This window comes from Gorilla gorilla, chromosome 6 (assembly GCF_029281585.2).
Source record: "Gorilla gorilla gorilla isolate KB3781 chromosome 6, NHGRI_mGorGor1-v2.1_pri, whole genome shotgun sequence".
In the NCBI taxonomy this organism is placed as follows: Eukaryota; Metazoa; Chordata; class Mammalia; order Primates; family Hominidae; genus Gorilla; species Gorilla gorilla.
The window spans coordinates 57,240,552-57,267,666 of NC_073230.2; the positions used below are offsets into that span (position 1 = coordinate 57,240,552).

The 27,115-nt window shown below is 36.6% G+C and overlaps 1 long non-coding RNA gene across 2 annotated transcripts in view; it reads left to right on the forward strand.

The window, feature by feature from the left end:
* Positions 1-27,115, forward strand: part of LOC129534716 (uncharacterized) — a 228,557-nt gene that overhangs the window by 49,403 nt on the left and 152,039 nt on the right. The window contains exon 1 of one of the 2 annotated variants that reach the window (XR_008681402.2): positions 11,024-11,091. The exons of the other annotated variant lie outside the window; for it this stretch is intronic. This is a non-coding gene — a long non-coding RNA (uncharacterized lncRNA). Of the gene's footprint in view, positions 1-11,023; positions 11,092-27,115 lie in introns of those variants that run through there. 2 annotated transcript variants of the gene reach the window in all.

Genomic DNA, 27,115 nt, shown 5'->3' on the forward strand with positions numbered 1-27,115 from the left:
CTGTATTTTCTTCTTGTTCTAACCAACCAACAGAAAAAGCCATTATTTGACGAAATCAGTGAAATATGAATATAGTATGCGATAATACCGAGGAATTACTAATAATATTATAAGGTATGAACATGACATTGTGTTTACACAAGAAATGCCCATATTTTTATAGATGCAGATTAAGTATGTATGCATGAAATGATATGATATCTTGAATGTCTTTTAAAGTAAAGAAGCAAAGAGATAAATCTAATCTATATTGAGACACACACGGGTAGGCATACCTGTTGTTAAAATTATGTGTAAAATTTAATACAGAATTATCACCAAATTCAAGAGAGTTTTTACCACTCATACAGGGGTCTATGGAACTATGAACACAAAGCAGTATCTCAGGGCTTCTGGAGCACTGGTCTGTTTCTTAGTGTATTAGTCTGTTCTCAGGCTAATAAAGACATACCCAAGATGGGTAATTGAGTAAGGAAAGAGGTTTAATTGACTCACAGTTCCACATGGCTGGGGAGGCCTCACAATCATGGTGGAAGGCAAATGAAGAGCAAAGGGACATCTTGCATGACAGCAGGCAAGAGAGCTGCGTAGAGGAACTCCCATTTATAAACCACCAGATTTGGAGAGACTTCACTGCCACAAGAACAGCACAAGAAAGACCTGTCCCCATGATTCAATTACCTCCCACTGGGTCCCTCCCATGACACATAGGAATTATGGGGGCTACAATTCAATATGACATTTGAGTGGGGACACGGCCAAACCATATCACTTAGCCTGCATTATCTGGGCATTTAATATATATTTATTTGTTATATGCTACTTAGAGGTTTTACATACAATCTTCTACGTGGGCTCTAGTTTATAATAAAACTAAAAATGAAAACCTGTATTTGGTTATGAAACATAATTTGGACTGATGGTAAGATGTTAGTAAGAATTAAACTTTTCTTAGCAAGGAGTGAATCTATACTCTCCACATTTGAAAAATGAAGAAATAGGTATTTAGGATTTGAATTTCCAATTGTAATATTAAGAACATACAAAACCAAAAATATAAATAGTTCAGTTTGGGAGGCCGAGGCGGGCGGATCATGAGGTCAGGAGATCAAGACCATCCTGGCTTACATGGTGAAACCCCATCTCTACTAAAAAAACACAAAAAAAATTAGCTGAGCGTGGTGACGGGCACCTGTAATCCCAGCTGCTCAGGAGGCTGAGGCAGGAGAATGGCGCGAACCCAGGAGGCGGAGCTTGCAGTGAGCCGAGATCGCGCCACCGCACTCCAGCCTGGGCAACAGAGCTAGACTCCGTCTCAAAAAAATATATATATAAATAGTTTAAAATATTTACTTCTGACTAGTGAATCTAGGAGAGAATGAGACTTTTTATTTACTACTTTCCTGTAATGTTGTACTTTTTTTGTCCTGTATGTAATTTTTCTTTTTATAAATAAACAAAAACACTCACAAGGTAAAGATAGGAAGAGACTCCAGAGGATCTGTCGTGGCAGGCCAGTGAAGCTTTACGATTGTAGCACCAGCCCACATGTGGTGTCTACCTGGGTTATAGATAACATTACCAGGATCATCCTCTCCACCTGAGACTTCGTCCATTTCGTTGTTCTTGCCACAATCCTGATTTTTCTGTGCGCTGATATTTGCCATCAGCTTTCCCTTAGTTTTTGTTGTTGTTGTTGTTGTTGTTTGTTTGTTTGTTTTTGAGACTGAGTCTTGCTCTGTCACCCAGGCTGGAGTGCAATGGCGTGATCTTGGCTCACTGCAACCTCTGCCTCCCATGTTCAACCAATTCTCCTGCCTCAGCCTCCTAAGTAGCTGGGATTACAGGCACATGCCACCACACACAGCTAAATTTTGTATTTTTAGTAGAAATGGAGTTTCATCATGTTGGCCAGGCTGGTCTTGAACTCCTGACCTCAAGTGATCTGCCCACCTCGGCCTCCCAAAGTGCTGGGATTACAGGCGTGAGCCACCGCGCCCAGCCTCACTTAGTTTTTATAGTAACTGCTCGCTTGAATTTTTTCCAAATATTAGCTTTCACATAGTTTTTTTCATGGGTTAGACTTTTCCTTGGTTCTCCTGCTTTCCAGGATGCCTGGGCTCCAGTCAAGAACTCACTTCTTGGCATTACTGCACCAAAGAACATCTTATCTGGGGCAAAGTGTTTGGCTTCCAGAGTCCTACTAGAACACAGCAGCTGAGAATAACAAAAATAAATAAACAAAAATAAATCAACACAAACTTCCTGGGCCACACAGGCTTTTCTGCTTGGCTATTTTATGTTTCTTAGTAATCAGTTAAAGAATGAATTAATCTATAGGTAAGAAATAAATAAGCAAACACAAACTTATGTTGTATTATGGAAGCTTATTTAAGAAAGACATGGTTACTTCAATTGAAGCCCCCATCTCTAGGGTAAATTGATAGCTGTTTATTTCATTATTGTCACAAAACTTAATAGGTCACTGGTTTTTGAGATCATTACATTACACAGCACTGATACAATGAAATATCTTTTATCTGGAGAATGCAAGTCTTTTTAATTATTAGGCCCAGAGAAGCATTAAAATGAGATAGTAATCTTACTTTCCCCTTGAGCAATATATTCATCTCTTGAAACCACTTGCTATTATTGTCACAAATAGCTATAAATTAACTTAATACTGCCACACTGGACACTATAATCCCTACCCTGTGGCTTAACAATGTAGAACCAATCCATAATCGGGGTTATTTCTGTAAATCAATGAGAATTCCTGGCAAATAGCTTTGTATCAGCCCATTATTCATCCCCCTTTTTTGCTTTTAAAAAACCAACTTGTAACTGCTGCTAGTCAGAGTGTGTATTCAGGGCAACTTGAACCTATGCTCCCGATTGCAATCTTTACACTTGGCCCAAATAAACTCTCTAGTTATATTAATTTTGCCTCAGCTTCTTCCTTTTGGGTCTACAGAACCTTAGTATAAAATTACATCTTCCTGATTTATCCAAGAAATAGTGTTGAGGAATTGTTAACTATTTAGGAAAAATATTTATATAACATTGAAACGTTCATTTTATGTTAAAACTTACTGAAATAATAATACCTAAAGTGAAAGTTCCCCATGCTTGAAGAAAAGCACAGCTGTAGTTTAAAAATTAGTATTTACTTATATATTTTTTGAGACGGCATCTCACCATGTTGCCCAGCCTGGTCTAGAACTCCTGAGTTCAAACTATTCTCCTGCCTCAGCCTAGTGAGTAGCTGGGATTACAGATATGAGCCACCATGCCTGGCTCAAACTGATAAGGGAGTGGGGCAGGGAAGTGCTGGGTAGAAAAAGGTGGGGTCCCTGGTGAGGGCTCTACCCTCAGGCCTGTGCCCATGGACCTAGGTGAGGACAGGCATTCCTATTTTTGCGCCCAAATGTTCCATTTTCTAAGACCACCCTTGTCCTCCAAGCCCCCATCCTGTGCATATAATATTCCTGAGACCCTAGTGGGCACAGATAAAAGTGGCTGGATGTCCAGAGGAACAGAGGAACACACCGGCAGAAGAACACACCCGCTGCTGGACGTCGAGAGGATCAGAAGAGCACACTGACAGGCACTAGCAAACACTTACAGGCCATCCATGGTGGGACGACATGGATCTGGGCCAGGGGCAGTTGGAGGAGAGTCCAGACACTGGGCGGCTAGACTCCGGGGAAGACCACCTTCCCACCCCATCCGCCTTCTGGCCTCCTCATTCACCTTGCTGAGACCTGCCTCCACTCAATAAAATCTTGCACCCATCCTCCAAGCCCATTTGTGATCCAATTTTTCCGGTGAAACACTAAGGCTAGAACGCAGGATACAGAAAGCCCTCTGTCCTTGCATAAGGCAGAGGGTCTGATTGAGCTGATTAACACAAGCTGCCTGTGGAAAGCTAAGCTGAAAGAGTGCACTGTAACACACGCCCACTGGGGCTTTGGGAGCTGTAAACACTCAACCCTGGATGTTGCTGTGGGGTCGGTGCTCCCCACGACCTGCCTGTTTGCATGCTCCTCCTAGGGGTATGAGCAGCAGGGCACCAAAGAAGCGAGCCACACCCCCACTGCACGCCCTGCAAGGGGGATAAGGGAACTTTTCCCATTTCAACACATTAGTATTTATTAAATCTACTTTGAAATTGTTTTTACAGCATTGTTTTATCCTCCAGAGCAAAAAAAAGGGGGGTAGGTTAAAGGTTTCAAAAAAAGAGCTAAATTATTATTATTATTTAATCTGGGAAAACTATAGAAACTCTCATTTTTAAATGAGAAAGTGTTCTGTATTTGTAAAACTAAGTGAAGAATAAAGACAAATCTACAGAGACAGAAAGCAGATTAGTGGTGCCTGGGACTGGAGATAGTAATGGGGACTGATGAGAAACAGGCATGAAGAGTGCTTTGAGGTTGATGAAAATAGCACTGTGACAACAGTGGAACAACTGTGAGAACTTATAGATGTGATTGAATCCTACACTTCTAACAGGTGAATTTTATGGTATGTAGTTACAGCTCAATAAAGCAGCTTAAATTAATTAGCTGTTTAATAAAATGATTCAAGTTTCAGCTCTGACACATAAAGAGCTTAGAAGTCATCATCATCATACTTACAACAAAGAAAAAGCTGGAAAACAGAACATTAATAATCTCTCTTGTGCCTATTCAAAACCGAGCTTCTAGGGCAAAGTTAAATCCCCAAATCCTTTGACGCAGGCACATCCAGAGAGGTAGAAGTGTAAAGTGCTTACCTGTATTAGAAGGCAATGAAGACATAAGCTGGAAGAAACACTTAAATAGTGACAAATTTGACTAGTGTCAGAGTGAGACAGTCCAGGAGCCGTAGCACTAGGGGAGGGCATGTTTGCATAGGCTTTTCCTCCTGGTACTCTATTTGACTCTCTTGGGGAGGATCCAGAAAATATCTTCTTGTGATTTTGGCAGAGGGAAGGGAAGAGTAGCCATTGGAAGTACACTCAGAGCCTTCTCTATGACCTAGACTGATTTGAATTTGCTAAAGCTTTGTCTCAGCTGAGAAAGGAAAGTCCTCCCCACCAGGGTTCAGGGATTCCAGGAAATAAATTAGAAATATGCAGCAGGGATGGTAATAGGGATCAGGTAGAGGGAAAGCTGTACCACTGCAGAAACACTTGGGAAGGTTACACTCCAAGATTCAAGCCAACTGTAAGACTGAAATCTAATCAGATAATTACAGAATACTCCCTCTCCTACAGACCTTACCACCACATCACACCTTATTATTGTACCAACAAAATCCAATGTAATAAAAATAGATGACATCGGGAACTGAAAGACACAAACCATATCTGAGAACTGTATAGGTAAGCCCAAAGAGAAGAGGGGAGAAAAACACAAGGATACTGGGAAAGTTTAAAGCCTCTGGTACCTAAAACTACAGGAAACATCAAATACAGCCAACTCTTAGCCAGATTAGCAAAAATCCTGACAGTAAATTCTTATGGGGTTCCTATTGCCCAATACAACATGTCCAACTTTCAACAATACAGTATAAAGCACACCAAAAGACAACTGAAACTAGCATGTATGAGAAAGTTAGTTATTCTCTCTCTTTTCTGATTTCTCAAATCAGGTAACATCTTAGTTTTGGTTTGGTGGCATGACACTATAGCATGAGTGACTCCATTTTGTTTTTTTGTCTGGTCTGTTGAGGCATAGTACGGGAGCTTAGTCCAAAACGTTACCCTTCTATAAATTTTTTATTTAACAGAGCTCCAATGAGGAAAGTAGACAATATCCAAGAATAGATAGGTAAAGTAAGCAGAGAGATGGATGCTCCAAGAAGGAATTGCAAGGAAATGTTATAAATCAAACATCATAACAGAAATTTGAAAATGGCTTTAATGAACTCACCAGTAGACTCAACACAGCCAAGAAAAGATATAGATGAAATATTTGAAGGAATTATGTCTACTAAATTCCCAGAGTCAATGATAGACAACCACAGATTCAGGAAAGTCTGAGAACATGAAGCAGTATAAATACTACAAATAAAACAAAACAAACAAAATGAACAACATAGGCATATCTTATTCAAACTGCAGAAAGCCAAAGACAATGTGAAAACCTTAAAAGAATACAGAGGAGAGGTTGGGGAAAAGCTCCCAAAGAGAAACAAGGAGAAGAATAAAAACAGACTTCTCAGAATCCATGCATTAAAAAAAGATAATGAAGTAAACTTTTAAGGTGTCAAAAGATTGAAAACCACCAACATAACGTTCTATATCCATGATTATTCTACAAGAGTGAAAGAGAAATAAAGATTTTCTCAGACAGACATAAACTGAAGTAATTCACAGACAATAAATTTGCCCTTTTAGAAATGTTAAGAGAATTTCCTCAGATGTAAGGAAAATGATAGAGGTCAGAAACTAAGAAACACAGAGAAGGCATAAATGAAGGTAAAATAAAATATGTTTAGAAGAAACATCTAAAACTATAGCTTAACCTTCCACATTAAGAAAATAAAGGAGAGCAAAGTAATCCAAAAGCAAGCAGAAGAAATAAAATAATAAAAACTACATCAGAAATCAATGAAACCAATAAGTGGGTGCACAGTTCAAGAAAGACAAATATTAAAAACTCAATTGTTTTCCTATATACTGGAGTAAATAATTACAATTTAAAATGAAATAAAACATAAAGCAATTTATAATCATATACATGAAGAAATAGGCATAAATTTAACAAAATATGTTCAGGGGTTCTTTGCATAAAACAAAGATGAAAGAATTCAAAGAAGATGTAAATAAATGGTGAGATATTTCATGTTCATGGATTGGAAAACATAATATTACCAAAATTTTGACTCTTCCCAACTTGACTTATATTCTCAATGCAATGTCAATCAAAATACCAGAAAGTTATTCTGTAGATACCGGCAAAATTCTTTTAAATTTATATGGCAAAGCAAAGGACATAGAACATCAAAAACAATAGTGAATAAGAACAACCATATTAATGGATGTACACTACCCATTTGAAGGCTTATTATAAAGCTACCTCAAGACATCATGGTTTTGGAGAAACAATAGACAAATCAATAAATGAAATAGACAAATCGATAAATATAATAGAGATTTCAGAAACAGTGAAAGGCAATTTAGTGAAAAAAGATAATTATTTCAATAATGTTATTGGAGAAATTGAATATTCATATGCAAAAAAAATGAACCTAGACACACACCTTTCATCTTAAAAGAAAAAGGAACTAACTATGGATAATATACCTAAATGTAAATGCAAAATTATATCACTTGTAATAGAAAACAAAAAAGGAAATTTATGTGACCTAAGATTTGGTAACAAGTTTTTAGATATTACATCAAACCTAATCAATGAGAGAAAAAAAATTGAAAAATTGGATTTAATTGAAATTAAAAACTTTTTTCTGTGGAAAAAAAACTATTAAGAAAATAAAAAGACAAGCCAGAAACAGAAAATATTTTCAAAAATTATATCTGATAAAGTACTTGTATGCAAAATATACAAATAACTCATAAAACTCAATATTAGCAAAACAAACCATTTTTTTAAATGAGGAGAGAAAAATCCCAGATACATTAGAAAATAAGATAGATGGGAAATAAGCATATAAATAATTTCCCAGCATTATTTGTCAAATAAATTAGAAATTAACACAATAGTAAGCACTACACACCTATTAGAATGACCAAAATCTATAAAACTGACAATACTAATTTCTAGTAAGGATACACAGCAACAGAAACTTCCATGCATTGCTACTGGGAATAAAAAATGGTGCAGCCAAATGAAAAGATGTGCCTGTTTCTTACAAAGTTAGACATGATCTTACTATACAATCTAGCACTCACTCTCTTAGGTACTTACTCAATGACTTGAAAACATATTCACAAAAAATTGTGCACATAAATGTTAACAGCAGCTGTATTCATAATCAGCTCAAACTAAATAAAACCAAAATGGCTTTTAACATGTGTAAAGATCAAATGAGGTAACCCTAAAATTGAATACTATTCAGTCATAAACAGGAATGAGCTATCAAACCACATGAAGGCATGGATGAATCTTAAAAACCTATTGCTAACTACAAGAAGCCAGTCTGAAAAGGCTACATTCTGCATTATTTCATTGACATAACATGTGGAAAATATAAAATATGGAGTCAGGAGAAGATCAGTGTCTGCTAATTGATAAGAAGTGTTTACAGAGGATGTTTCAGGGTGGTGAAATGATTCAATATTATACTGTAACAGTGGGTACATGACACTATGTATTTATCAAAATCCTTAGAACTTTGTATAAAGAATGAAACATGCATATTTCAAAAACATTCAGTGGATCCAGAAGGTAATGCAGAAGTTGACAAAATAATATAACTGTATTATACATGTATAAAATAACCTCACTGAAGGAGGTTCTGACCTGAGTATCTCTGTAAATGTGTCGAGTCCATAAGATTAAAGGCAAAAAGGAACTGTACATAAGCACTGTATTCTGGTTGACAAGATTATTTCCCACATAGGTATGGGTTAACTATTCAGATACCGCTATCAATATATAAGGGAATTGAATAATTAAGTAAATGGAAGGCAGATGAGTGGGGCCAGGTTTCTCATTGTTGGAGTGAGACTTACAGATCATCCAGAGGAGGCCAGAATGATCCACATGGCAATAGATTCAACTTAGAGACCCCTGAGTGGATTTCCATTATATATTGGAATGTTTATAAATGTGGGTTAGTTTCTTCATGAACTGAGAGAGCCTAGAAACGACTACACCGTAATATCAATGAATACAACTAACTTCCAGAACTTGGTGTCTAATACCATTTTTTTCCAATAAAAGACATCAGGGCTCCTTGGGAAAATGGCTGGTTCTAGTATTGGGGCAGGAAATACAAAAGATGATCCTTGAGCATCTTATAATGCCATGGTATAAGGAAGTGCTCAAAAAATTTCACAATCACAGGAATATAGCACAAAGACACAGGGGAAACTCAAAGAGCTCCTATGACCAAAACTGGAACAATATGAATAATGAAGTAGTTGAGATGGCAGTGGACTATAATACAAAGTGGAAAATAACTATCTATGAATTCATACTAATATAGTCATAGCATACATAAATAATTAAGGGATAATACACAAATTTCCCATGCAGAAGGGTTCTGAATAATTTATGTAGGTTTTCCACCTTAAGAAGTAGAGCTTAACTTCCCACTTTGTAAATGTGGGCTACACTGTAGTGACTTCCTTCCAAAGATTATAGTACAAAAAAAGGCATAAAAGAACAACTTTACAGTGAAGAAATCTGACAAACACTATCTCAGACAGCTGATCAAATTTAACATCAACTTTGTTAAGTTATATTGATAGCATGTCCCCTTATATGATGTGATGATAATGGCACCTTAATTCTATTGCTTTTTCTACAAACCAGTAACCTGAGTCTAATCACAAGAGAAATATCAGGCAAATCCTTTTAAGAGACTGATGTGGATTGGCTCTGTGTCCCCACCCAAATCTCACCTTGAAATGTAATAATCCCCATGTGTCAAGGGAGGGACCTAGTGGGAGGTAATTGAATTATGGGGACAGATTTTCCCCGTGCTGTTCTCATGACAGTGAATAAATCTCATGAGATCTGATGTTTTTATAAAGGGGAATTCCCCCACACATGCCCTGTTGCCTGCCACCATTTAAGATGTTCCTTTGCTCTTCCTTCGTCTTCTGCCATGATTGTGAGGCCTTCCTAGCCATGTGGAACTGTGAGTGCATTAAGCCTCTTTCCTTTATAAATTACCCAGTCTTGGTTATGTCTTTATTAGGAGCATAAGGATGGACTACAGAAACATTTTACAAAATGCCTGAATAGCACTTCTCAAAACTACCATGGTCATCAAAAATAAGAAAAATCTGAGAAATTGTCATAGCCAAGAGGAGCCTAGCAAAATATGAAAAATAAATGTAATGTGATATCCTGGATGAGATCTTGAGACAAAAAGGATATTAAATAAAAACTAAGGAAACCTGAATAAAATATTGGCTTTAGTTAATAATACTAATATTGATCCATTAACTGTGGCCCATGTGCCAAAGGAAGTAAGAGGCTATTAATAAGTGATAGTAGGTACGGATTTTATGGAAACTCGTGTGTGTGCTATTTCCTCAATTTTTCTGCAAACCTAAAACTTGTCTAAAAATGATATTTAAAGATCAGTAAAGAAAATTGCAAAAGAAAATGTTCATAAATTTGACTGAATGATAGTAGAAATACACATGCATAGACGAAAAAACAAATGGAATAAAAGCATACATAACTGAAGAAAAATACATTGACAAAATATGCTACCATTTTTTCTTAATCAACGTTGCTTTAAAATTATTATATTATATAGATATCTACATAAACTGAGACAAGTTTCTGAAAATAAATGTAAAAATATAAATTAAAACTTTAGTTATATTCATACATTTACCTAAGTATTCTACTTTAAAATGTCTGACCAAAAATTCTGACATTCTGTCATTATTTTATTACTATTGATAATAAGGATTACTTTAGGAAATTCCACTAAATTTGTATCATGGAGTACTATACCTATTAAATTGCCTGAAAATAATTCTTTATGACAAAGGGAGATGCTAATTACACAAATGGCTATGGTAAGAGTGATATATATCAAATGACCCCAAAGAAGTATAAACAAAGGACAATGAAATATTTACAGCCTTATTTCAACATGGGTTTTCTTGGGATGTTTGGACTGTGATTGAAGATTGTGTTCTCATTTATAATTTCTTGCTCTGAAACCAATTATCATTATTTTTGGAATAAGGGGGGAAAGGGTAGTGAATGTAAATATTCTAATCTTGAGTTGAAAGCCCCAGGCCATCCTTTATTAATAATAGATTGTGTCGACAAAATTTTCAGCAGAACCTTTGTCTTAAGATGATTTATTTTTCTCCTGAAAGATCAGATATCCTGCCAGAATACAAAATTTATTGCAAATTCCAATGGTCAACCCAACCAGACCTCTGAAGTAAGTAACAATTTGCCTCTATCATCTCTTCACTCCTCCCTGATCATTGTGTTATCTCTGTTAACTATAGCACCTCCAAGGACCCAGGTGGCTTCCTTCCCAAACCCACAAACTCTAGATAACCCAAGCACACATCTGGGACAAGATTTTACAATAAGTATAGAAAAAACAGTGAAGTCCATTTGGATGAATAATAATATAATGCCATGAAATTGGAAAGATATTCAAGGATTAGAGACAGTGGTGGACTTTGATCTGAATCTTTAGTGGAAAATACAGTTAGGAAGTTGGTTTGAGAGAAAGTGTGTGTCAAGGGTGAGTCTGCAATATTTTTTAGGATACTCAAGTCTTGGGAATTCATTTCTCAACAATAAATTGTTCAGTGCATACTGCATGCAATACTCTTCTGGGCACTGGAAATTAACTAGTTCAGGTACGTAAGATAGACCAAAACAGAAGAAATATGGTGACAACTACACAGAAATATCTGTAGATGGAATGAGTTTTAAAAAGTCATAGTAAGTACCTTTATAAACTAAAAGTAAGGAACAAGAGAAAAGTAAGTATTGAAAACCAAAGAGAAGGTAGTAACCATTGAAAGGAAATTTCACTAGAGAAGTGTATTAGTCCGGGTGGGTATGGTGACTCACGCCTGTAATCCCAGCACTTTGGGAGGCAGAGGCAGGCAGATCACTTGAGGCCAGGAGTTTGAGACTGGCCTGGCCAACCAACATGGCAAATCCCCATCTCTACTAAAAATACAAAAATTAGCAGGGCATGGTGGCGGTTGCCTGTAATCTTAGCTACTCAGGAGCTGAAGCAGGAGAATCACTTGAACCTGGGAGGCAGAGGTTGCAGTGAGCCAAGATCATGCCACAGCACTCCAGTCTGGGTGACACAGTGAGAACTTGTCTCCAAATAAATAAATAAATAAATAAATAAATAAATAGAACTGTATTAGTCCGTTTTTACGTTGCTATACAGAAATACCTGAAGCTGGTTAATTTATAAAGAAACTATGTTGTATTTGATGCATGGTTCTGCAGACTGTACCAAAAGCACAGAGCTGGCATCTGCTTTTGGTGAGGGTTTAGGAACCTTATAATCTTGGAAGGAGAAGGGGGATCTGATGCATCATATGGCCAGAGCCAGAGCGGGAGAGAAGGGGTAGGTCTCAGGTTCATACAACCTAACTGTGTGAGAACTCACTTATCGCCAAGGAACACTCAGCCATTCATGGGGGATCATTCCCCAACATCCAATACCTCCCACTAGGCCCCACCTCCAAATTTGGAGGTCACATTTCCACAAGAGATTTGGAGGCAACAAACATCCAAACCATATCAAGAAGGATGTGGTCTGTGGCAAGCTGCTAGATGTTTAACAATGAGACCAGGCTTTGAAGTTCAGATTTTAATGTGTCATAGTCGATGACTTTAAATATGAAACAATTAGCAGCATGCCTGGCACAGTGGGTGATTGGTGAAGGGTAACACCACGACCTAGATGCCTAGGAGCAATCCTGTGGGGAGCAAAGTTGGTTAGCTATATTTACTCGTTTGATGCACGCTGGTTACTGGTTGTCCCCACTTCCTTTTCCAGAATTAAATAAGCCATGCTTCCAATAATCTATTTGATTAGTGTTATCGCCTTCATTTTACTCATTTTCCCAGTGTCTATTCCTCCTCAAACATCTTCATCTCCAACTTGGCCATCTTGGCTGCAGGTGTTCTCCTCCTCTTGAGAAATAATCTTCAGGGCCTTGGGACAGGAATGCACTTTGAGAAAGCTGGTGTTCTCTTAATAAACTTCTCTCCTAGCTCAGCTAAGAATTTCTTGTTCCTAATATTGTGTTCCATTTCCAGTGTGAAGATTGATCTCCTCAGCAGGAAAGACAGAAACCAAATAGGATTTTGAGCAGCTCTGCTTTCCTACAGTCTGTCTGTTAGTGCTGCACTTGTAGTTACACCTGGAAATAAAGACTGTAGCCAGGTATACAGACTCTGATCTGAGGTCAGCCTGCCTGTAAGAAATTGGCAGCACTGCTGCTGAGAAGCTGTGCAACCTTAGGCACATTACGTAAAATTTTTGTGCCTTAGTTTTTACCTAATATAAAACAGGAATGATATTATCATTACTGGCTATCTAGAGTTTAAAAAATCAAGTTTAAAAGCGTCCAGATGTAAGACCATTTATATGTAATCTCAAATATTGTTACATTCTGGTTTCCCCAAATCACTTTCATTTTGTTTACTATGGATTTTGAAAATGTACTAATTGATATACTATCAGTAAGATATTATGTTGCATAGGTGGTCAAGCCATCTTTTATATGTTAAGAATTACCTTGATACCTGCTGAATGATTAGGCAAATTACTTTTATTCATTGTGCCTTCATTTCTTCACCTTATAAATGTAGTTAAGAATTCTGAAAATACTCCTACATATGCCCCATAGTTTTACAAAGACATAAAATACCACATACAAAGTGCTCATCACATTGTCTGCCATATATAAAGCACACAGATATTAGCAAATGTTACCTGCAAAAAAATATTTACTTGAGTGACCCATCCTTAAAATCATTCTTTGGCATCTTCTGATTCTTGGAGTTTTTCCATGTCTTTTTATTTTCCTGAAAGCAAAGGACTGCTGTACAGAAATAAAAATTGACACAACTAGAGATATTGAACTCATAATAGTTGCAAGTTTAATAGAGGGGAAGATATGGGTTTTCATGGAAATTTATAGGCTAATTTTGCCACAAAAGACTTTGAATAAGTATAGAGCTCTTCAATATTCATGAAAATTTTGTTTATATTTATTTCTTTCATTATTATACTATACATTAAATATTATCATTACAACTCAATAATAATTCATTTAAATGGATGCTTTGCAGTTGATAAATATATTTGAGTAATAAGATGCAGAGAAAAGTTATGCAATATATAAAGAAGACATTTAAAATTAACATCATAAAATATAACAAAATAGTAAAAATATTAATAAAAAACCCTTCTATGTCCTGCATTAATATGTCTGTAAAACAGTTGAAGGTGAAGAGAAAAAGGCCATTCCTTTATTTATATTTCCATTGTAGATTTGATGGACATAGAAATTTAGGAACAGTATCCTCATTTAATGTGGCAGGTGTTTTGAATAATCAGAAAAGCATTTAAAGAGATTTTCATATTGAAGCATGTAGAGAAGCATGGATTGAAATGAGGAGACATAAACAACAAGCTGGGGAAATATTTGGCAAATGAGAGCATCTCACTTCTTTGCGTGGGTTCTGACAATTCTGTTGATGAACTGCTCCTTTGGAGTGTGTAGGCTACTCTCCAGCAAGGAGGTTAGCACTTGGAAGACACATTAATCACTGAAGTTTATTGAAGTAACCTACTCCTTCGCTTAGCAACATCTCTTTCCTGGATATATTGTGCAGAATGGACAAGCTGCCGGACTTATGGCCTTGTGTGTTGACACATTAAATGTGGGATAGATTTAAAGGGAAGCTATTTCACAGCAGGGTAAATGAGGAGAGTGAATGACAATAGGAACCCTTTACTGAGATTTATTATATGCTAATTCCCACAATAAAAACATGGCTGATCTTATTTAAATCTTCCATTACTTCTGTGAAATGTGCCCAATTAAAGATGAAGAACTGAGTCTATGAAGACCTTGTAATGGCACCCACCACCCAGCTAGTTAGACGGAGCTTCAGACAAATGCCCATGAACATGTTAGTATACTGTATTTTACTATAAGGATTTTACATTTTATGCAAAATGTTTACAAATTATCCCCTGAAAATTCTTTAAATACCTAACCTATCTATCACCATTTTCAAGTATATACATATAACCTATCTATCACTGTAGGTTATTTTATATTTTATATGTATTTAATATTTATGTGTATATACTTGAAAATAGTGATAGGTTATATTCGTAAGTATGTACATATTTTTCTGCAACAGAATCCCAGATTTGGGGTCATAAGTCATCTTTCCCTTCTTATTCAGTGTGATTTGAGTTTAACAGATACACCTATTCTGAGGTTAATGGGTGTGATTCAGCCAGGGAAATGAGAGGACCAGCTTCCTCTGGTCTCAGGGATCATTTAGATATGGGCACATGTCTCAATCTTTACCATATGTTAAATAAGGTAAAACATGGAAATGGCACTATATCTGTTGGAATGAAACATGCTCTATTTTCTTCTGCACCCTTTTTTCTGCATTGCTTAAAATTTATTAATCTGTATTTCTGAAACTTTGCACTGTAGTCCATGAGGAACAGAAAGCTGGTGCTGAGATTTTGATTAAAGAGAAACACTAGGTTGTGGAGTAACATTACAGGAACACATTTTCTCATTCAATCACCTAATCACTGTGAATATCATCAATAAAAGAGACGGTGACTGAATTTCTCTGTGCTTTTCTGGTCCTCATAGTGAGACTCAAAGCTCGATTCTTTGCACACATTTCCAGCACCATTCTACTGTTAGTGCACAGCAGTCATTGTGGGACCCCCTTAGGACCTGTCTCTTCTCTTTGGTCTTCTGTTTCCTGTTCCCCATATGCTCTTTCTTTCAGTGGCACATACACTTCAGTGGCATCCTGATACATGGTGTAAGGTAACTGCATTTTTGGAGGACTTGCCAATGTAAACATATCTCTATTCCGCCCCCACTTGACTCATGCCAGCTAGACATATAATTGTAGGTAGGAAATCATCTTTCTTCAGAATTTTGAAGGCATTGCCTTACTATCTTCTAGCTCTCGTGCTGCTGTTGAGAAGTCTCACCTTTTTCTGCTCTGTGGAAACTTATCAGATCTCTTTGTCCCGGGTATCATACAATTTCTTAAAGGCACACCTTCCTTTAGGTCTATTTAGAACTCTATTTTGGACAATTTGTGGAACCTTTCAACCTTCCTATTTATGACCTTAAATTTTGGGACATTATTTTAAATTGTTTATTGTAACATTTTAAAATTTTGTTTCTTTCTGGAACTTGTATTATTTGAATGCTGATGGTAATTGCTTATCCTTTCATTCTTTACTTTGAAAAAAAATTCTAATTCTTCTTTACCATTTCTGTAGCCTTGTGCTTTATTTTCTGGAATATTTTATCAATCATATTCCAATCTTCTTTTGATTTTATATTTACTTTATTATTAAAGATGTCTTAAAAATTATTCAATAGTTCTTTTTGTTAAGTGTTAACTTTAAAAAATCTTGTATTAATGATAGTTTCCAAAACTGTCTTCTCTTTGTAGTTTTTTGTTTCCTTTATGTCACAATTTTTTTCCACTTCTTTAAACCCCTATCTTCCTAAAAAGAGACTATGCTAATATATCTGGCAAAACTTGATGTCTTCTACTGAGTTAAGAGTAAGAAACTGAAAAGCTGACATAATGTTCTGAACATATGGACAAGCGGATGGCTTCTATCTCTGAACTTCACATAGGGTGACTGAGGAGGCTTTTCTGTTGGGGAATCTTTGTTTCTCTCAGACAGGGCTGAGTTTGCTAGAGAAGAGCGTTTCAGTCTGTGTGTGGATAGCAAATCTAATTTCCATTGTTCTGGAACTTGAGTGATAGGAAGGTGCTGGGGGAACAACACTTAGCACACATGTGGACACAGGATCCTCTTGGTTTAGCTGTGGTACGTTGGCCTCATCTGCACCTAGGGTGCCAAGTAGGGAGACCATCTGTATTGTCTTCTTTATGGAACACTCCAAATGTTTATTGCAGGGGAAAGGACAGTCACCAAGCAGCATGGAAGAGTGAAGGTTTTTTGTGATCTTCTCAAACAGCTTTCACCTATTCCTTCTTATTTTAGGTTCTTGGTGCTTCTATTTTGAGTGCCTTAATGATTCTATGGGGAATATAATGATTGTCAACTAACCTCTGCTAGTGGTAGTTCAGAACTGCTAAACTAGTTAGGACCTGTCTATCTGCCTCCCAGATAAAAGGTGTTATCTCTTCTCCTGCAGTTGTGTCCTCTCCTGTAGTTGTGTCCCCTCCTGTTCTCTCTTCTGCTGCTGCTGTAGACACCCCTCAAGATTAACATACTAAAGTCCTAACCCTCAAGATGACTGTATTTGGAGATAGGGTCTTGGGAGGTAATCAAGGATAAAAGAGGTCATAAATTGTGGGACCCTAATCTGATAGGACTCGTAGAGTTGTAAGAAGAGTAAGAGAGACACCAGAGCTTTCTCTCTCTGCCACGAGGACACAGCAAGATGACAGCCATCTGCAAATCAAGGACAGCCCTTACCAAACACCATCCCTGCAGGCACCTTGATCTTGGACTTTCAGTCTCCAGGGTGTGAAGAAATAAATTTATGTTATTTAAGCCACCCAGTTTATGGTATGTTATTATGGAAGACTAAAAAAACTAATACAGTGGCATTATGACATTTTATAAAAATATATACTTACTTGTAAAATACATAGACTAATATGTATTTGTAAAATACATAAACTATATATATAAAACTATATATATAGTATTAATATATTACCCTGAATTTCTTCTACCTGTATTTTGCTTTCTTTTCAAGTGAGGTCTACTGTAAATATCTATTATGTGATAGACAGATGTATATTTACTAACTATGGTGAAGGTCTGGGAAGAAATGAGACCAGATGTCTGTATTCAAAGTGATGTATTAATCTAGATCCCATAAATACGTTTTATTAAACCTGTGTATGTTGATACATTGTTGGGGTGTGTTTTAAATGTATTTTTAATTGATAATGATGTTTAATTTTATCAGGTGCTTAGATTGCAGTGATTGAATTGAAGCTCTAAAAGTGTATTAAGAGATTGAATTTGACTATATTTAAGCAAATGTTGAAAAGAAAATGGCAGCTAAATTTTACTGAAGAAAATAGCAACTAAATTTTACTGAGTACCTGTTGTGACTGATACCATTAACATATAGATGCGTCATGTCAGCATTCTAATTACCTAAGTGGTATTTAACACATAATAGATGCTCAACAAATATTTCTGAAATTTAGATTGTGATAAATGAATAAGGATAGATAGATGTTACATTCAGATAGACCCAAAGCTGGTCCGTTAATTCTTCCTCTTTACCATGACCTTCCTGGCTGTAATCACAGTTGTTGCCTTTTGATGAACTTTCCAGCTTTTCTCTAGATTTGCTCTGGTTTTAGTGGGGGTATGGTACAGTCAAGTGAAGGCAATTTTTATATCCCCTTGTGTGACTTTTGCTCACACACTTACAAAAATCTAGCCAATACTTGAAAGCTAGTATCTAGATATATTTCTTTTTTCTTGATCTGTCTTTCTCCTTACTACAAGATGGAAGCTGATTACTTGCAGTTCCAAATAACTCATTTTCTATTAAAAGTCAGATAGTCTAATTGCGTGAACTAGGACAAGTTAGTCAGCATCTCTGAAACTCAAGTTCTTTCTCTGTAAATATGCACGATTAGATATGTCTTACAGGACATTCAGATGATTAATGAAAATGACATTTAGGAATATATTTTAAGGATTAGTCACCAAATAGGATCTTTATTAATTATTCTGGAAGTAATGACAGGCATGTTTCTTTTTTTCTTAAACTTTCTGAAAAATATTGTAATTCTATGCAGTGCTCCAGTGATAATTCAATGTATTACTGAGTTTCTTCTACCTGTATTTTGCTTTCTCTTCAAGTGAGGTGTCTTGCTCATTGCACTGGGAAACATTTGGGTATCAGGACGAAAAGAAGCAATGGAGTTCATGAAAACTTTGTCATCAAAGGCAATAGCCTCCTGAATGAATTAAGCCTATTGTACCTGGAAGTATCAGGAGGAAAGGGAGTCTTGAATTTCCTCGCGTGTGTGATTGTGTGTGTGTGTTTGTGTGGTGCACACGTGTTTATTGGTGGTGGTAACGTTTTTATAAGACTGAGGAGAGGCAGATTTTCCTCCTTCCGGTGAATTTGGAAGTCTATTTCCTTGACTTACCTCCAGGAAGAGTTAGGTCCTAAGGATACTTAGTGCTCTCTTCACTTCAGAGTCTGTGCATACCTCTCCGCCTCTTGTTTGCCCCCTTGGCCTTGCACACGCTTCTGTAAGTGACGCTTTTCTTCATCCTTCTTCATCTTCTTCATTATAGTAAGGCAAACATGATGGTTTTTGTGGGAGTGTGGTATGGCCAAATGTTTCTCCCCAGTTATGTATTTTTCCTCATTTTCCAAATACTCCCTAGTTCATAGGGATTATTATATAACCCTATGAAGTGGAGAGATCTAAAAAGTATTTAAAATTGAATATATAACCGAACTATCAAAATGAGAGGTTAAAATTAGTTTTCAAATGTGTTGAAAAAAAAAACAAAATTGTGTTTGAATAAATAAATTTGTAATTTCAAATCTATATCCACTCCATACTAGAAGTATTCAAATAGCATGAGTATTAATCATTAAACAAACAAAAAGTACATGATTATAATCATTAAACAAACAAAAAGTACATTCATAGTACCTAGTACAATACCTTAGGCATATTATTTGCCAAGTAAATATTAGCTGTTCTTAGATTTTTATCTTATATAGTAAGTCCTCACTTAACCTCATCAAGAAGTTCTTGGAAATTGTGACTTTAAGTGAAACAATGTAGTGTGCAAGGAAAGCAGCCTTACCATAGGCTAATTGATATAAACAAGAGTTAAGTCCTATGGTAGACAGTACATTGTTTCACTTAAAGTTGCAGTTTCCAGGAACCTATCAACAAAAAAAAATGAGGACTTACTATATTGTGATAAGCAATCGTACAAATAATTTACTGTCTGTATTAAGAAAAAAGATAGTGGGCTACATCCACTTACTTAACTGAGAAAGTTACATGGAAGCTGTTCCAGGAGCCAGATACAGGTTGAGGCAATGGTAAATGTGGGCTCTTCCTCACTTTGATTCTGAGGTGATACAGAGCCAGAAAGTCAGGTGGTCAGTTGTATTAGTCTTTACTTGGATGGTTACAGCTTTAATTATCTTTATTATATATCTTTAATGTTAAATTGAGTCATCTTACAGAGCTATTTAGAATCGTTTTCTTGATATTGCCTCAAGTGTATGTGAATACTGATTCATATATGATGTAGTATATCATGTGCAATAATAATACCATGTATGCTATGAGGCAGCAGGTAATAAAAGGGATGGTGGGTTTTGCTGGATAAGAGGAAGATGACCACATGATATGCTATGAATAGCAGGACTGAATTTAACTCTGTCTTAGTGTGGGAGAGAGCTGGCTCATCTGTCTAGGCCTCTGTTATCTGTAACAGTGTAATAATACTTTTCACGGAAGCTAACTTCCTGACAAGCTCACTGCCTTTTCTCAGTGAGGGCTTCTGAGTTCTGTATGATTTTCAAAATGAAAACTGTGGGTGAGAAATCCACCACTATTTTCTAAGATGCCTATCCACGGTGCACTTAAATAATGCAGTTTTTTAACCATAAGTTATTGAGAAACCATATAATATTGTAATAATAATCTTAATTCAGTAATTGAAAGTGTCTTTCAGCCACAAAATAATTCCTTTCCTTTACAAAGCCTTTTCATGGAGTTGCCTGACAAACTCCAGAGGTTAACTGGCAATCACATCTCCAGTCGACCTCAGGATGTACACACTCCATTCCCTTTGAATGCTGAACTAACCGACTGATTATGGTAGGTCATCTGACCAAGAAGTGCTTGTTAAGAAATCACTTTTACATTAAAGACACTGACGAATTCCAAATACTGAAGGAAAAAAAAGTGTATGTTTTCTTTGTCACATCTGAGAAAAGATGCACAATGAAACAGCTGTTTAATATTGGATGAGTCACAGTGTATGCAGATGAAGGGTGCTCCTCAACTAGTGGTGCCTGTGAGAAGCAAACTTACCTGTCCAAACCCAAAGAATGGACTTAGAGACCCCGAGAATGGTGAAGGTGAGACTTTCAATGATGGTCTTGCAAGATCAGGTGTCTGATAGGCAGGCACACCTAGCACAGTTTCAGCAAGCAATTTATCCCCTAATGTGCAGGTCCCTCCCCTGGTTCCTTATAGACTGAGTACTATGGAGTTACAATCTTTCTGGACATTGCCTGTTGATTGTTGGATAGAGGCTTTAGGTGTTTTTTAGGGTTGTCTTGTTCTTTTTTTTTTTTTTTTTTTTGCAACCCACAATGCATTGCAATCCTAGTTACCTCAAGGCTTCTTTAAGTATTTGACTTACGACCTAAGCAACTGCGCAGGCTGATAAGAACAGGAAAAGTGAATTATTTTTCAGCCTAGTAAACTTCTATCTTTGACTAAACTTCTTTGGTTCAGGTGAAGGCAACTAAGAAGGGGCGGGAAAGGGGAGGCCAACAAGCAAGTATTGGCTGTCCAAGCTGGGGCCTCATATATCCTGTTTCCTCTGTAGTTGGCTGACCTAAGCCGATTCAAGGCACTTTGTCTTGGAAATGGACCACTGTATACATTATTTCCTTCAATGCCCAACTAGAAGCAGGAGGAATACACTCTACACTCTTTGCAGACAGCATTCCCACAGCAGTCAGAAGATCAGGCTAGGTGATTTCTGCAGTCTGCAACATTTGCAAGTCTGTGTGATTCTGAAATGGGAGATCTACTTAGACATAATATTGCATTGACTCTGACATATGCATTCTCTAATTAAAAATTAAATTCTATCTATTATATTAAAATACAAATTGAGTTGAAAAATAAAACAGTAAAAACAGAGCATGTAAGTTTATTTTCTCTACTGGTCTGTGAACACCTCTTCTGAAGTTAGAATGTCTGAACTATCAGCAATTTTTTTAACTTTCTGACCTTCAATTTTATTTTCCCTTATTTGTGAAATAGGGATAATTCTCATATATTCTCCTCAAGGTTTTTGTGAGGATCAAATGTCAGAGTCTTTATCAGCACTTGAAGGCAGTGATGATATATACTAATGTGAATCATTATTCTCTTCAATAAATTATAAACATCTACAAAACTGATGGTGACATAAATGCAAAAAAAAAGGTTTTGGAGTGATTTTGAAGAGAGAAATAACATAATGCTGGTGAGGTATTAGGTGGGAGAAAGTTAAGAGAGCTGAGAGATTAAAGTAGACTCAGATACATGCACCAAAGATGAGAACTTGAATGATCACGAGCTAACATGGAGTCCAGAATGTGACTGTGAATAAAGAGGATGGGGAAGCCCAGGAAAAAGGAGAGCTGACCGAATGGCTCCAGCTTAATTTAATGAATGCATTAGCTTCAGACAATAACATCCAAGTATAGCCCTGTCTTCTCTTAGGGAATTCAAGGTCAAGTCTCTCAGTAATATCTGTAAGGGAATTGCTTTTACAGATAACCTGATAACACTAGGAAATAGGCTATAGGAACATGATGGATTAATTTTATTAAGCCCTAAGAAGGTTATTCATTTTATGATGAAATTGTCAAATACTTGAGATTTTTAATACATAGTCTATGTGCAAGAAATCATCATAACTTAGCATCATAATAATTATGTGACCAAAAAGTGAAAAACAGGTTTTTCATCTAGGTAGGAAGGATATTTACTCCAAATATCAGCAGAGCCAACTATTAAGTGCAGATTGTGAAGGTATATAATATGGCAAATGTGGGAAGGTAGATGACAGGGGCTTAATCCTTTAAAGGAATACTGGAAAATCCAGGCAAAAAGGTTGGAGTCTACTAGTTTGGCTCATGGAATTAAAAAAAATAATATTAATAATTTTTGACAATTTATAAAACATGTTCTCTATCACCGGTTGCCAAAGCACTTTCACAAGCTGGGGAGAAAAATGTTTCCTTTTTATGGTTAATTAAATTATTTGGCAAATTACATGCTCACAACTCAAAACTACCAGCTCAGCCTCATCTCCTCTGTGAAGCTATGTTGGAAATACTGGCTAATTGTTCATGCCTTATACATGAAATCTATTTTCATTGTACTCTTGGGCATGGGCCAGACATGGGGGACATGAAAAAAAGTTTTGTTTTTGTTGTTGTTAAGATTGATGAAAAGCCACTGAAATATTTTAAACAAGGGAGTGGCTTGTTTGGTTATGCTGAATCAAGGGTCACCAAGTTGAGCAGAAGAAAACAATTATTGTCCACACAAGAAATGAACAGCTTGTGAAAGTGAATGCAATTCAATTTACTTCACAAAGTAATAGTACTTTCTTTAAATTTTGTACACTTATTTCATTCAATAAATTAATATTCAACTAAATTTTCTTTTTTAAAATAATTGGCATAAGCATGTCAGGGTTAAACCCAATGATTGTTGGTAGTTATAGAAGCCAGTTCATAGAGGCAGATGTTGATGAGTGTGTAAGAGAGTGGGATCAGCTGTAAGAAATTTGGGGTGCAGGAACCCCAGTCAGGATATTGCAGAGGAAAAGTGAATACTGGTCCCTTTGTTGAGTTTGGTTAAGAGGAAGGTTTCAAAATTCTTTTTGAGGGGCTAACATGATTGATTTTCTCAAAGACAGATCCGAATTCACCACCTACTCAATGTTAGTGACAGCAATGACAATGACAACAACACTAATAGTTCACATTTTTGAATCCTTACTCCCCTCTTCTAAGTGCTTCATGTAGAGCAATACCTCCTTTAATCCTCACATCAAACCTCAGCATTATTATTAAGTCTATTTTTCAAAGGAAGAGACCAAGGCAGAAAGCTGTTCAGTAACTTGCCCAAAGCTACCCATTTAAGCAGCAGAATCCTTAATTTAGACCTTATACCACTCTGCACTATTTCTTCCTAGTGTGTGTACTGCTATAGGAGTCTTTCATGGAACCTGAACTAGCCTCACTCCTTTGACCCGTTTATAAAACAAACGCAACAAGCAAACATAAAGTTTCAGAGTAGTATTATCCCTGAAGAATGCATAGGATAATTTTTTGAAGAAATAAATGTCTTTGTTAAAATCATGTAATATGGAAGAAGGCTAGGAGATCACCATGTCTAACTTTATTTTGCAGGTATCTAAATTTCCCAAGCTAAAGTCGTCAGCCCTGGCTTTGCACTCTCTATCCCTCTTACCTCATGCAGAGGCAGGAAAGAGGTCCGCTGGAGGACAAAGTTCCACTACATGGCTTCTGCCTGGCTTTAAGTTTTGTTTCCATAACATCCGGTCACCAAAAGCCACAATTAGCCTTTTTGCCCAAGTGGCTTCAATTCCACAGCATTTGTAGCCACTTTCCCATTGTATCATCATGTTCTGGGAGACAACTTATACCAGTGTTCACCCTTTGGGAGACAAACTCATTTGCAAATACAGCCTAAGTGTTTGAGTTGTTGATTTCATACCTATATGCTTCTCTTCTATTAAATATGTTCTGTGTGTCTCTCTTTCTCTCTCTATCTCATACACACACACACACACACAGACACACACAATGGGCCTGCCGTGACTAAACAGTTTACCTAGAGGCTCAGTGCTCTCATCCAGCTGACTTTTATACTTCCTCCTGACTCTCAGTTCCATCTATAAGAATAAACAGAGCATACAGCATACTTTGTGTTAGAGTTTTTCTGCGATTCTTGCCAGGACAGGACCCAGACACAAATGAGATGACAGGAGGGCCTATCATATCTTGGCTGAGAAAGTTCTGTTACTATACATTTTTAAAATTTCCTTTGCCATTTTTCAAATAAATATTAAGAGTTGAAAAGGAAATTTCTGTTTGCTTCTGTACCGGACTCTCCCTGGGAAAGAAATGCTGTCAAGTTGTTCTTTACATGCATCACTATCTGAGAACAACATCAGCAGGTGAAAAGAAGAAAAACTAGCAAAGAGTGTGAACCCTGGGGGTTATACAGAAGAAAATATCAGCAAATTTAGTGTAAGGAAAAAACTAGGAATTAACCAGTGTCTTTCCTTAGGAAGGCAAAGATCTTAGACTGCCTATGGGTACCAACCACTTTTAGATATTTGCATGTTACTTACTGTATGTATAGCATTTACTGTTTGCAAGCTATCTGCACAATCTCTCTGGCATCTTACCAGAAATGTCAAAACTAGAAAGAGCATTTGGCATTAAGCATAATTTGAAAATAAAAACAGTTGTAAGAAGGTTGTGATTTATGGCTATCAAAGATTTGGATTTTTTTAATGAAATCTGAGCCTGTTCTCTGACAGGAAGAGGCTTGTCTTGGTGAGTTTTGCCCTTTGACCTCTTTGAACTGTACCTTGCTTGTCTCTCATAGACATCATGGTTGGCTGAAAAATTTAGTGTCTCACATCAAAGTAGATTCATGTTCCTAGAGAGGCTGTTATGTCCTGGGAAAGTGAACTTTCCACTAGACTCCTAACAGTGGGAAAAGAAATGTTAGAAATCATAAAAATTACAGTATCTCTAATCCCTTGATACTTGATAGTTTTATGAAAATAAGGTATTTTGGTTAATGTTACCTTTTAACTCAGAATCAGACATGGCTATTTATTGATTGACTTCCTTGATGTTTCCCTATGAAAGAAGACTTTGCCACTTCTTTTTGGAGCTGTCATCATAGACCCATAGTTGGTCCTCCAGTTTCCAGATTCTCCCTCTGAGACCTGAATTGTATACTGCTGCTATATGGAATCATGCCACTTTCCTGTTAAAAATGCTACATAGCTTCCTATAACTTTTAGATTAAGCCAAACTTAGCTAATCATGACCAAAGAAAACAAGACCAAACAAAGAAGACTTTCGTCATACAAAACCCTCCTTTCTTCAGAATCCCTCTTGTTCCCCTCTCTTAATATGTATGGTCTCTTACTCAACTTATAGACTGTCTCCTGTTTCCATGTTATGCCCATACCCTCTCCTGATAATTCTTTCCTCTTTTACTGCTTGACTCTGTCTCATTGGCCCTTGAGAATTTATTTCACACTTCATGGACTCCAGGAAGTCCACAGTTTGCTTTAGGTGTTCTGTGTTTTCTACGTATTTTGTGTGCCTTCATAGAAACTGTTGAACTGGTGTGGTGGTTAGTTTGTCTTCTGCTTTTCCCTGATGGAATGTGATATTCTTTACGACAAGAGCATTTCATACTTATCGAATTATCTCCAGCATCAGCATTAGTGCCTGGCATTCAAAGATGCTCAATAAGGTCTATGGAATTAAATTAATTTTCCAAATGTGTAATATTTTCCATCTTTGGCTCAAAGCATAGAGGGCACAATTAAATCTATTTCCCGAGAGTAAAAAAAAAAATAAGGGTTTATCTGGATTGACGTTAAGCATACTACAAATTACTAGAGGCAGAGTTGGACAAAGTGAGGTAGCACAGGCTTAAATTTAAGGAGTAAAAGGGGCAATGAAGCTGTGGAAAATTGTTAAATTTCAACGATAAATGATAACAAAATGTGAATGTGAGTGTTCTTGTTTTATAGCACAAAAATCAGATCACCCAGAAATTCCAGAAGTTTCTCAGTCTGATATTAAAGTGAATATGTATTAAAGTGAGGGAAGTGCAGATACCCCACATAATGAATTGTTCAAATACATTTCAGCAAGTGAAGTATCTTAAACACAACGACCACTTCCTGGGAATGAACACCTTCTAGGCTGTTCCTAATCGTCGTGGGGATGTTGGTCATTACCAAGTTAACTGGGGCAAATTATTAGTCACTCTGAGAAAAAAAAAATTCTCATTTATAAAATTGGGGGACTTGAATTTGATGATTCTTAGGTTCGCAAACAACTCTGAGCTTTGTGGAGTACGCATTTCTAATCATGGAGAGGTGCCTCAGCCATAATCAGGAAGCCAAACCATTCAACCTCCTCTTTAATTCTTAAGTAATGTCAGGCACTGTCATCTGCAATTTACATTTATGACCCAGTATAATCGTCAGATAAACCCCATAAAAAGGTTATTATTTTCCTCATTTTACAGGTAACCGAAGTCCAGAATGTTGAAATGAATTGCAAAATTTTTGTAGCTATTTAGTTTTCAAAACTATTTGACAGTCTCTCTGGATA